Below are 12438 nucleotides of genomic sequence, written 5' to 3' on the forward strand. Positions count from 1 at the left end.
GCGTCCCTTTAGGTCAGACTCGGTTTTAGACCGGCTAGAGAACAGCGATAGTAAATCAGAACCACTTGCAGAATTGAGTGATAATGATTGGTGGGGGAAATTCCTCATCAGACACTGAAAACGATTCTACGACTTTGCTCAGCGATGTGCGAACTTGGCGCTCTATTTCACATTTCAGTGTTTTTGGTTTGATTATATTATTGAATTAAATGTATTATTATTATATTATTATTTTTTATAATTATTTATTATATTATAATTTATGATTTTGTAAACTTTATCATACCCGGGATGTTTACTAGACTCTTGTTCGGACAGATTCCAGTGAGTTATTCCTAAGAATTACAGGCCTACAATATAAAACAACAAATTTCCATGCAAAACAATGTACCGCTTTGACATTCAAAAATATTGATTAGTTAGACCGCCAGGGAGGTTAAAAAGTAAGGGTCCCAACACTGAACCTTGGAGTACCCCCCTAATAACACTGAACCTTGGGGTACACCACTAATAACACTGAACCTTGGGGTACACCACTGATAACACTGAACCTTGGGGTACACCACTAATAACACTGAACCTTGGGGTACACCACTAATAACACTGAACCTTGGGGTACACCACTAATAACACTGAACCTTGGAGTACCCCCCTAATAACACTGAACCTTGGGGTACACCACTAATAACACTGAACCTTGGGGTACACCACTAATAACACTGAACCTTGGGGTACACCACTAATAACACTGAACCTTGGGGTACACCACTAATAACACTGAACCTTGGGGTACACCACTGATGACACTGAACCTTGGGGTACACCACTGATGACACTGAACCTTGGGGTACACCACTGATGACACTGAACCTTGGGGTACACCACTGATAACACTAGACCATTCAGAGTATGAATCATTAACCACTACTCTTTGCTCTCTGAATACGATCTTTTAGCCAGTTTTCTATCCATTTACATACAGATTTTTCCAGCCTTTAGACTTTCCCGTACACATTAGCCGTGTGTGGGGCACTGTGTCAAACGCTTTTGCAAAATCCAAGTAAACTAAATCGACAGCCGATGTGATCTTTTATAAAACTCTCCCGTATCTTCCCAACTATAAAAGTTAAAGTGGTTGTAAAGGCTGAAGGTTTTTTACCTTCATCCATTCTATGCATAAAAGTAAAAAAAACCTTCTGTGTGTTGTTCCCCGCACAGCTCCCCCCAACCCAAATACTTTCACGAGCTACCTGTAAAGGATTTCCTGTACGGCAACTGGCTAATAGAAATGAGCGTAGGCTCGCGCATGCGCACAAAAATGCACGCACACGGGTACACACACACGGGAGCGTGCCCACTGTTTCTGGCACCAGACAGACTATTTAAAGGAAGCTCTTACTCTCTGTCACTGCTGACTGGTCTTCAGCTAACTTTCTGTTTCCTGCTGGATCCTGTGTGTATCAGTTACTGACCCGGCTTGCCATTGACCTGCTCTTGGATCCTATTTATGCTTCTGCTCATCAGTTTCTGATCCTGGCTTCCTCCTGACCTCGTCCCTGTCTGATGTTTTGGTACCTCATCGCCTGCTCGTTGCTGACCCTGGCTATTACTCTGACTACGCTTCTGGTTCCAGTTTTGGCTCTACAGTCCTGCCGAGTGCCTGTCCTGGCTGTCATTACATCAGCTCCGGTTGTCACGGTGTGCTTCGGCCTCACGCTTACCAAAAGTTTCGGCAACCACGTACCCAGATCTTGCAGTTCCAGTGGAGTGTTTCCTTAACCTCAGTTGGCCGTTCCGGCATCTCCTCTGTTCCTGACTGGATGCCCGATCTGATTTACCGAGGTTACATCACCAGCTGCAAGTTCCACAATCAACATCCACAGGCACTCGTGTTCCTCCTGTCCATCAGCACCATCTGTTTCACCTTCAGTGGGGCCTGGGTTGGAGATACAAGAGAGGCTGACCTTGTCAATTCAGACTTCTCTCAGGTACGTGACAGTACCTCTTGATCCAGCAATGTGCACAGGAGCCTCACCTGTCCTGGATCTCATTCTCCTCATTGACAATGACACAGTAATCCCTGTGTCAGCAATGTCAATCACAGCCAGTGAGCTAATGAGAAGAGAGCAGGGCAGGGCTGAGCTACGGCTCTGTGTGTTTCATGGAAGCGCCTTGCTACTGGGGGCACTGATCAACGGGAGGAACCAGAAGCACTGGTGGGAGAAGAAGAGGATCGGGACTGCTCTGTGCAAAACCATTACACAGTAGGTAAGTATGAGATGTCCAATCGTTAGCAAGCTCATGCAGGCTCCACCTCTCATCTCCAAAATACATCCGTTCCTAACCCCAGACACTACTAAACAACTCATTCACTCCCTTATATCTCACGTCTGGACTACTGCAACTCCCTCCTCACCGGCCTACCTCATCACAGGCTATCCCCGCTTCAGTCTATCCTGAACTCAGTGGTCAGACTCATCCACCTTACCAACTGCTCTGCTTCTGCCACCCTCCTCTGTCATTCCCTCCACTGGCTTCCCATTGCCCGACGCATTAAATTCACACTTCTAACACAGACATACAAAGCTTCCCCAAACTACCTCACCGACCTGATACCCAAATACCACCCAACCCGTACTCTTCGCTCCTCACAAGACCTCCTACTTTCTAGCTCCCTGGTCTCCACCTCCCACGCCCGACTGCAGGACTTCTCCAGGATTCTCCCCATCCTCTGGAACTCACTACCCCAAGCCATCAGACTGTCACCTACCCTCCTCACCTTTAGGCGCACCCTGAAAACCCATCTCTTCAGGGAAGCCTACCCCACCCTCACCTAACAGCCGATCTCCTCCACTCCTCCTACCACTCCATCCCCCACAGCCACTTCCTCCTGTACCTCTACCCCCTCCCTCCTAGATTGTAAGCTCCAAGGAGCAGGGCCCTTGAACCCCTCGTGTTTTGTGTTGTTCCTGTATTGTCTCATGTTCTGTCCCCCACTATAATGTACAGCGCTGAGCAAACCTTTTGGCGCTATATAAATACTGTATAATAATAATAATAATATTAATTAAAAAAACAAAAACAAAACCTTTAATATCACCTTAATCTAAAACATCTGAGTTATTTGGTAAAGACTTTGATCCCTTTTTAACCACCTTGCCCTCCAGAGGGTTTACCCCCCTTCTTGACCAGGCCATTTTTTGCTATAATACACTGCGTTACTTTAACTGACAGTGCTGCACCCAAATGAAATTTATGCCTTTTTTCCCACCAATGGAGCTTTCTTTTGGTGGTATTGGATCGCCTGTGCGTTTTTTTTTTTTTTTGCGCTATAAAAAAAAACCAAAACGACAATTTGGAAAAAAACAAAACAATATTTTTAACTTTTTGCTATAAAACTTATCCAGTAAAAAAAATTTAAAAATCAAATTTCATCATAAATTTAGGCCAAAATGTATTCTGCTCCGTGTCTTTGCTAAAAAAAATCCCAATACGTGTAAATTAATTGACTTACGTGAAAGTTATAGCGTTTACAAATGGCTGTATATATATATATATATTGGAATTTTTATTTATTTATCTTTTATACTAGTAAAGCAACTTATAGCAGGACTGTGGGACTGCGGCGGGCATTCTGACACTGAGTGAGAATTGACTAACTGCCACTGACATCACCAGTGACACCAATACAGTGATCAGTACTAATAATGAGACTCATGTCTCTTCCGCATTGCAATACATCTTTCGCTGGCTATTCTAGCCAGGAAAGTGACAGTCATGACCCAGAAGTGATGCCATGGACTTCACCTTCCAGGTCACACAAAGAAGAAGGGGAGGGGAGCAAACTCTCTTTCCCCTCCACCCACTGGCACCCACCATGGCGCTTCCCAGGCCCGCAGATGTGCAAGCGAGGCCCAAATAAATAGTGGGAGTGCGCCTGCGAGGGGGGGGGGGTTCACCAGAACCTGGGGATGTGGAAGCAATTTGCAGCAGTGGAGGAGTCTGCCTGTCAGATTTATACATAATGCCGGTGGATATAGCCACTGGATTGTGTATAAGACCCCCTGCTGTCTGGTTCGTACAGTGTACGGCCCTGGCAGGGAAAGGGTTAAACATATTGCCCATGGGAATATATTTTGAAATATGTTCACATACAGTCATTTTGAAGAACTCCCATTTTTGTTCCGTGCTCATTGATGCCAATATTTCCTCCCCAGTCTAAGCCTTGAAGAACAGCTTTCATCCTTGGAAAACCTGCTCTCCTAAAGTTGAGTGTTTTTATCTGTCCAGTATATGCTTGTTGTTTACAGCTAACAATAAATGAAATCATATTATGGTCACTGCTACCCAGATGTTCTTTTATGTGGACATTCGTAATAAGCTCAGCATGGCTTGAGATTACCAGGTCCAGCAGAGCATCATTCCTAGTCAGGGCCTCTATGAACTCTACCATGAAATTGTCTTGTAATAGGATTTTAAATTTTAGCCCTTGATAGGTGGCACTGATGGGCACTGATAGGCAGCACTGATGAGGTGGTATGGATAGGTGGCACTGATGGGCACTGATGAGGCGGCGGCACTGATGATGGGCACTGATGAGGCGGCGGCACTGATGATGGGAACTGATAGGCGGCACTGATGGTTCTGAAGTTTTTCTTTGTTTCTATTATAAAATTTTGCAAACAGGTAATTTTTCTCCTTCACTGATGTGCGTTGATGAGGCTGCACTGATAGGCAGCACTGATGGGAGCTGATAGGTGGCACTGAAGAGGCGGCACTGATATGCAACAATGATGGGAACTGATAGGTGGCACTGATAGGTGACACTGATGGGTGGCACTGTTGACTGTTGCTGTTAGCTCTGTTGCTCACATATGGTGGAGAGGATTTCTATTAGTTGGTGGAAGACACTTTCTTTGCAGTGGTGTTTATTACCTATTTTAGACTTTTCTGCACTGGACTTTTTTTTAGACGTATTTGCCATTTTTGAGTATTGTGGATGTTTTTTGCACAGTACAAATGTTGTTTTTATAGCACTTGTTTTAGGCTTGTAATATTTTATATTGAGAGGCGCTGCATTATTTTCTTTGTTGGTTTAAGTACTGTATATTTACCTATTGCAAGCTACCCATTTCTTTTATTTTCTTGCCTTTTCTGTAGCACTGACCCCCTTTTTATGTTTTCACAATAATAATATTACTATCAGAAAATTCCAGATGTTACTTACAGGTTAGAAGTATCCTGTTTTTAACACACCACTTTGCCAAAGTTCCAGTAAGCTACAGTGCCTTGAAAAAGTCTTCCTACCCCCTGACACTTTCCCCATTTTGTCATGTTACAACCAAAAACATTATTTTATTGGGATTGGATGTGATAGACCGACAAAAAGTGGCACATAATTGTGAAGTGGAAGGAAAATGAGAAATGGTTTTCAACATCTGTGACCAATAAATCTGTGAAAAGAGTGGTGGCATTTGTATTCAGCCCCCCCCCCCCAGAGTCAATACTTTGTAGGACCACCTTTGGCTGCAATTCCAGCTGCAAGTCTTTTTGGGGACGTCTCTCCCAGCTTTGCACATCTAGAGAGGGACATTTCTGCCCATTCTTCTTTGCAGAATCGCTGAAGCTCTGTCAGATTGGATTGAGGGCGTCTGGGAACAGCAATTTTCAAGTCTGGCCACAGATTCTCCATTGGATTTAGGTCTGGACTGTGACTGGGCCATTCTAACACATGAAGATGCTTTGATCTGAACCATTCCATTGTAGCTCTGGCTGGATGTTTCGGGTCATTGTCCTGCTGGAAAGTGAACCTCCACTCCAGTCTCAAGTATTTTGCAGACTTTAACAGGTTTTCTTCTAAGATTGCCCTTTTTTGGCTCCATCCATCTTCCCATCAACTCTGACCAGGTTCCCTGTCCCTGCTGAAGAAAATCATCCCCACAACATGATGCTGCACCACCATGTTTCACGGTGGGGATGGTGTGTTCAGGGTGATGTGCAGTGTTAGTTTTCCACCACACATAGCGTTCTGTTTTTAGGCCAAAAAGTTCAGTTTTCATCTCATCTGACCAGAGCCCCTTCTTCCACATGTTTGCTGTGTCCCCCACAGGGACACAGCAAGGACACAGCAAGGACTTCTTATGTCTTTCTTTCAACAATGGCTTTCTTCTTGCCACTCTTCCATAAAGGCCAGATTTGTGGAGTGCACGACTAATAGTTGTCCTGAGGACAGATTCTCCCCCCTGAGCTGTGATCTCTGCAGCTCCTCCAGAGCTCCCATTGGCCTCTTGGCTGCTTCTCTGATGAATGCTCTCCTTTCCCGGCCTGTCAGTTTAGGTGGACGGCCATGTCTTGGTAGGTTGGCAGTTGTGCCATACTCTTTCCATTTTCGGATGATGGATTGAACAGTGCTCCGTGAGATGGTCAAAGCTTGGGAGATTTTTATAATCTAACCCTGCTTTAAACTTCTCCACAATTTTGTCCCTGACCTGTCTGGTATGTTCCTTGGCCATCATGATGCTGTTTGTTTACTAATGTTCTCTAACAAACCTCTGAGGATTTCACAGATCAGCTGTATTTATACTGAGATTAAATTACACACAGGTGAACTTTATTTACTAATTGGTGGACTTCTGAAGGCAATTGTTTCCACTAGATTTTATTTAGGGGTATCAGAGTAAAGGGGGCTGAATATAAATGCATGCCACACTTTTAACCACTTGAGCTCCAGAGGATTTACCCCCCTTAATGACCACGCCTCTTTTTGCTACTCGGCGCTGCACTAATTCAACTGATAATTGCGCGGTCATGCAATGCTGCACCCAAACGAAATTTACGTCCTTTTTTTCACACAAATAGAGCTTTCTTTCGGTGGTATTTGATCATCTGTGCGCTTTTATTTTTCACGCTATAAACAAAAAAAGGCCAAACATTTTGAAGAAAAACAATATTTTCTACTTTCAGCTATAAAAAATATATAGTAAACTCAAAGTTGGTTAGAAATGTAGGCCAAAATGTATTCTGCTCCATGTTTTTGGTAGAAAAAATCCCAATAAGTGTATATTGATTGCTTTTTGTGAAGTTATAGCATCTACAAACTATGGTATAGATACTGCAATTTACGCCATTTTTTTGCTATACAGCGCTGTGCAAGTTTAACGGACAATTGCACGGTCATGCAATACGGTACATAAATGAAATTTACATCCTTTTTTTCCCCACAAATTGAGCTTTCTTTCGGTGGTATTTGGTCGCCTGTGCGGTTTTTATTTTTTGCGCTATAAAAAAAAGGCTGACAATTTTGAGGAAAAAAAAACAATATTTTGGACTTTTTGCTATAAAACATGTCCAGTAAAAAAAAAATCTAAAAATCAAATTTAATCATAAATTTCAGCCAAAATGCATTCTGTGACATGTCTTTGGTAAAAAAAAAAACCCAATACGTGTAAATTAATTGGTTTACGTGAAAGTTATAGCGTTTACAAATGGCGGCGATCAGCGACTTTTATACTAATAATGGCGGCGATCAGCGACTTATGGCGGCGATCAGCAACTTATGGTGGGACTGCGGGACTGCGGCGGACATTCTGACATTGGGGGGTACTGACTTGGGGTCACTGACATCAAGTATTTTGCAGACTTTAACAGGTTTTCTTCTAAGATTGCCCTTTTTTGGCTCCATCCATCTTCCCATCAACTCTGACCAGGTTCCCTGTCCCAGCTGAAGAAAATCATCCCCACAACATGATGCTGCACCACCATGTTTCACGGTGGGGATGGTGTGTTCAGGGTGATGTGCAGTGTTAGTTTTCCACCACACATAGCGTTCTGTTTTTAGGCCAAAAAGTTCAGTTTTCATCTCATCTGACCAGAGCCCCTTCTTCCACATGTTTGCTGTGTCCCCCACAGGGACACAGCAAGGACACAGCAAGGACTTCTTTTTAAAGGGATGAGGTGGCAACCCTAAAGGAACATCCCATCACACAGATTCTGTGGCTGATCAAGGTGGTGATTCAACTCAATTAGTGCCTTATCTGCAATAAATGAGCCTCAGAACCTGTGTCATTAATATGTGTTCTATTTTAAAGGGATGAGGTGGCAACCCTACAGGAACATCCCATCCCACAAGAGCTGCAGTTTTAGAGTTGCTCTGACCCAGTTGTCTAGCCATTTGGCCCTTGTCACTGTCACTCAAATCCTTATGCTTGTGCATTTTTTCAGTTTTCAACACATCAACTTCAGGGACAACATGTTCACTTGCTGCCTAATATATCCCATCCACTTGCAGATGCCATTATAAGGAGATAATCAATGCGTGAGTGTGTTTGATGCTGCAGTGTGAAGCAGCAGTTGACCACAGCAGTTTAACTAAAGCAAGATAACTCAAGCAGCAGGAGGATACAACAAATAACTCTACTGCACGCTGGATGGACTGGAAGCAAACACCCTGGGAAACATCTCCTACAAGTTTGAGTCCCATTCCATCTACCTTTTTAATATGCCGACTCTATTCCTCTTTTTCATATTACTATCCTGTGGTCCCAAAATCTCATTTCTTTACCCCTCTGCTCCACCCCAAAGCTTATACATCTCACCCTCACTTTTATCATCTCCCTACTACTGCTTTCATCACCTCATGCTGATACTTTGCTCACCTGCTGACCCAAACACCAGGACAGGAAGGCATGTAACCCATATACATCCCTTTCCTCACCCTCCTTCTAACCTCTGGGGATATCTCCCCAAACCCTGGTCCTCCACTAGCTCACCCCCACACCAGGCACCCTCTTTTCCCCGGGAATAGCTGCCATCTGCTCAATTTAATATCAATCTCCATGCTCCTAAAAACCACCCTCTCTTTTTCATGTGCACTCTGGAATGCCCGCTCTGTCTGTAATAAGCTCACCTCTGTCCATGACCTTTTTGTCTCCCGCTCCCTTAACCTACTAGTAAGTACAGAAGCCTGGCTTCAAGCAGCAGATTCTTCTTCCCCCGCAGCACTTTCCTATGGAGGCCCTCTCTGGACCGACTCACCCAGACCCAGTGGTCGGAAAGGAGGTGGAGTTGGTTTGCTTCTATCCCCACTGAGCACCTTTCAAGTCCTCCATAACCCTCCTTCTCTTCCTTCGAGACTCACTGCATTTGGCTGTTTTCTCGCATTTCACTGAGGATTGCAGTGATCTATCAGCCTCCTGGACCGGTGTCCCGGTTTCTTGATGATTTCTCTGCCTGGCTACCCTACTTTCTCTCCTCTGAAATACCCACTATCATTCTTGGAGATTATAACATCCCTATTAATGTGAACAACCCGGCTACATCCCAACTCTTCAACATAACCTCATCTTTTCCATTAGCACAATGTATACAGTCCTCCACTCACTCTGATGGGAATACATTAGACCTTGTTTTCTCCCATCTTTGTACTCCCTACAACCTCACAAACACCCCCTTTCCTCTCTCTGATCACAATCTCATCACCTTCACAGCGTCCTCGTCTTCAAACACCTATCCCTCCAAGCAGCAAACAATTACCCGCAGAAACCTTCACAACTTGAACCCGGCTCCTTTCCACTCTGCAACTGACCAACTCTATGACAGAATCTCTCCCCTGTCCTGTCCTGACCTGGCCACTGCTGTCTACAACAGTTCACTTTCATCCGCATTAGACTCACTTGCTCCTCTAACTACACGAAGCATCAGGTCCAGACCATTACATCCGTGGCAGACTGACAACACCAGAAATCTTAAATGACATAGTCGCACGCTGGAGCGATTGTGGCGTAAAACAAAATCTCAGCAAGCTTTCACCCGATATAAATCTGCTTTCTTAACATACAATTCCTCCCTCCATGCTGCCAAACAAGCCTATTTTGTCACTCTCATCAATAGCTTGTCATCCAGTCCTCTTTGTCCCTTCTCTACTTTTAACTCTCTACTTTCTCCACCTCCACCCAGTACCTCACTCACTGCTTACGAGATTGCATATAATTTCACAAACAAGATTGATGCAATTCGTAGGGGCATCTCCACTGCACAGACATCCATCCCACTTAGCATACCTTATACTAAACCTCCCTCAACACTTTCCTCTTTTGACCTTGCTACTACCGAAGAGGTCACTAAGGTTTTCTCAGAAGCCCATCTCACCACCTGTCCCCTGGATCCTGGCCCCTCACAACTACTACAGTCATCCTCTTCTTCTATCCTATGCTCCCTCACTCACATCTTTAATCTCTTCCTCTCTACTGGTGCCTTCCCCTCCCCTCTAAAGCAGGCACACATCACTCCCATACTTAAAAAGCCCTCCCTGGACCCCACCAACCTGAACAACTTAAGACCCATCTCCCTGCTGCCATTTACCTCTAAACTCTTAGAACGCTTAGTCTACAATCGCCTGAGCTCCCATCTCACTGACAAAAACCTTCTACACCCTTTACAGTCTGGCTTCCGCCCACTACACTCCACTGAAACTGCCTTACTAAAAATCACTAATGATCTACTAACAGCTAAAACCAATGGCCACTACTCCGTACTCATCCCAACCAATAGCCACTACTCCGTACTCATCCCAACCAATAGCCACTACTCCGTACTCATCCCAACCAATAGCCACTACTCCGTACTCATCCCAACCAATGGCCACTACTCCGTACTCTTACTACTTGACCTCTCTGCGGCTTTTGATACTGTTGACCATCCCCTCCTCCTCAAAAAACTCCACTCTCTTGGCCTCCGAGACTCTGCTCTCTCATGGTTTCCTCCTACCTATTGCAGATCTCCTTCAGCGTTACCTATAACGCTGCCTCCTCCTCTTCATTCCCTCTTTCTGTCCCTCAAGGTTCTGTCCATGGACCCCTTCTCTTCTCCATCTACACCTCCTCCCTTGGTCACTTGATAAACTCCCATGGCTTTAAGTACCATCTCTATTCTGATGACACACAAATCTATCTTTCTCCTCCTCACCTCACCCCTTCAGTCTCCTCTCGCATTACTAACCTACTAAGTGACATATCGGCATGGATGTCACTCCACTTCTTCAAACTCAATCTTTCCAAAACTGAGCTCTTAGTATTTCCTCCAGCCTGTGCCCCCTCCCCTGACTTCTCCATCAAGATCAATAACACAACCATCAGTCCCTCCCCTCACGCCAGGGTACTAGGTGTAATCCTAGACTCCCATCTGTTCTTTCAGCCCCAAATCCAATCACTGTCTCCAAGATACACCCGTTCCTAACCTCGGAAACCACTAAGCAACTTATCCACTCCCTAGTTATCTCTCGCCTTGACTAATGTAACTCCCTCCTCATTGGCCGACCTCATCGCAGGCTATCCCCTCTTCAGTCTATCATGAATGCTGCTGCCGGAATGATCCACCTTACTAACCGTTCTGTATCTGCCACCCCTCTCTGCCAATCCCTCCACTGGCTTCCCATTGCCCAACGGATAAAATTCAAAACATTAACAATAACGTATAAAGCTATTTATAACTCTGCCCCAAATTACATCACCGATCTTGTCTCCAAATATCACCCAAACTGTACTCTCCGCTCCTTGCATGACCTATTCTCTAGCTCCCTTGCTTTCTCCTCCCATGACTTCTCCAGAGCCTCCTCAATCCTCTGGAACTCTCTGCCCCAATTTATCAGACTATCGCCTACACTTTTAGGCAATCTCTGAAAACCTATCTCTTCAGGGAAGCCTATCCTACCCTCAGCTAATAATGGAATCTTCTACTCCTCCTACCAGTCCATCCCCCACAGTTATTACCTTTTTGTGCCACTAGCCCCTCCCTCCTAGATTGTAAGCTCCCAGGATCAGGGCCCTCCTATCCCTCCTGTATTGAACTGTATTGTTGCTGTATTGTCTCCCATTATATTGTAAAGCGCTGAGCAAACTGTTGGCGCCATAAATCCTGTATAATAATAATAATAATAATATTCACTTTATTAGTATTATTTATTAGTATTATTAGTATTATGGATGATCGGTGTGTAAATATTGTAGATTGTAGTCAGCCTGGGGAAGGTTCAAAGAGGGGGTTATTTGTAGAAGGCAGGTACTTGCCCTCCAACCCTGCTTATTAAGCAGCTGAATGGAGAGGGAGGTTGCTGTCAGGTTTGCTCTCAACAGAAAGGGAAGCTGCATAAAGCCTGAAAACACTAGATTGTCTGAGATTTACCTGCTTGGTGCGCTAGGTGAGCCCACCTTTTAGTAGGCTTTTGAATACAGTGTGTGCTGTAGCTGAACATGCTGGGACTTGCATATATTGCACTGTATATTGAACTGATGGGAAACTTGATCTGTCTTGCTTAAGCTGAATCTGAAGACAAAGGGTTTAATTTACTAAAGGCAAATCGACTGTGCACTCTGCAAGTGCATTTGTTCCAGAACTTAGTAAATGAGGCTCCACTTTGCAAAGGATACTCAATCACGTGCAAGA

At 44.5% G+C, this 12438-nt stretch overlaps 1 protein-coding gene across 2 annotated transcripts in view; it reads left to right on the plus strand.

The window, feature by feature from the left end:
- LOC149435830 (guanylate-binding protein 1-like) overlaps positions 1-12438 on the plus strand; it is a 113725-nt gene that overhangs the window by 73796 nt on the left and 27491 nt on the right. The window lies entirely within an intron of this gene.

Source organism: Staurois parvus, unplaced genomic scaffold (assembly GCF_062004578.1).
Source record: "Staurois parvus isolate SC_StPar_1 unplaced genomic scaffold, SC_StPar_1.0 ptg001462l, whole genome shotgun sequence".
NCBI lineage: Eukaryota > Metazoa > Chordata > Amphibia > Anura > Ranidae > Staurois > Staurois parvus.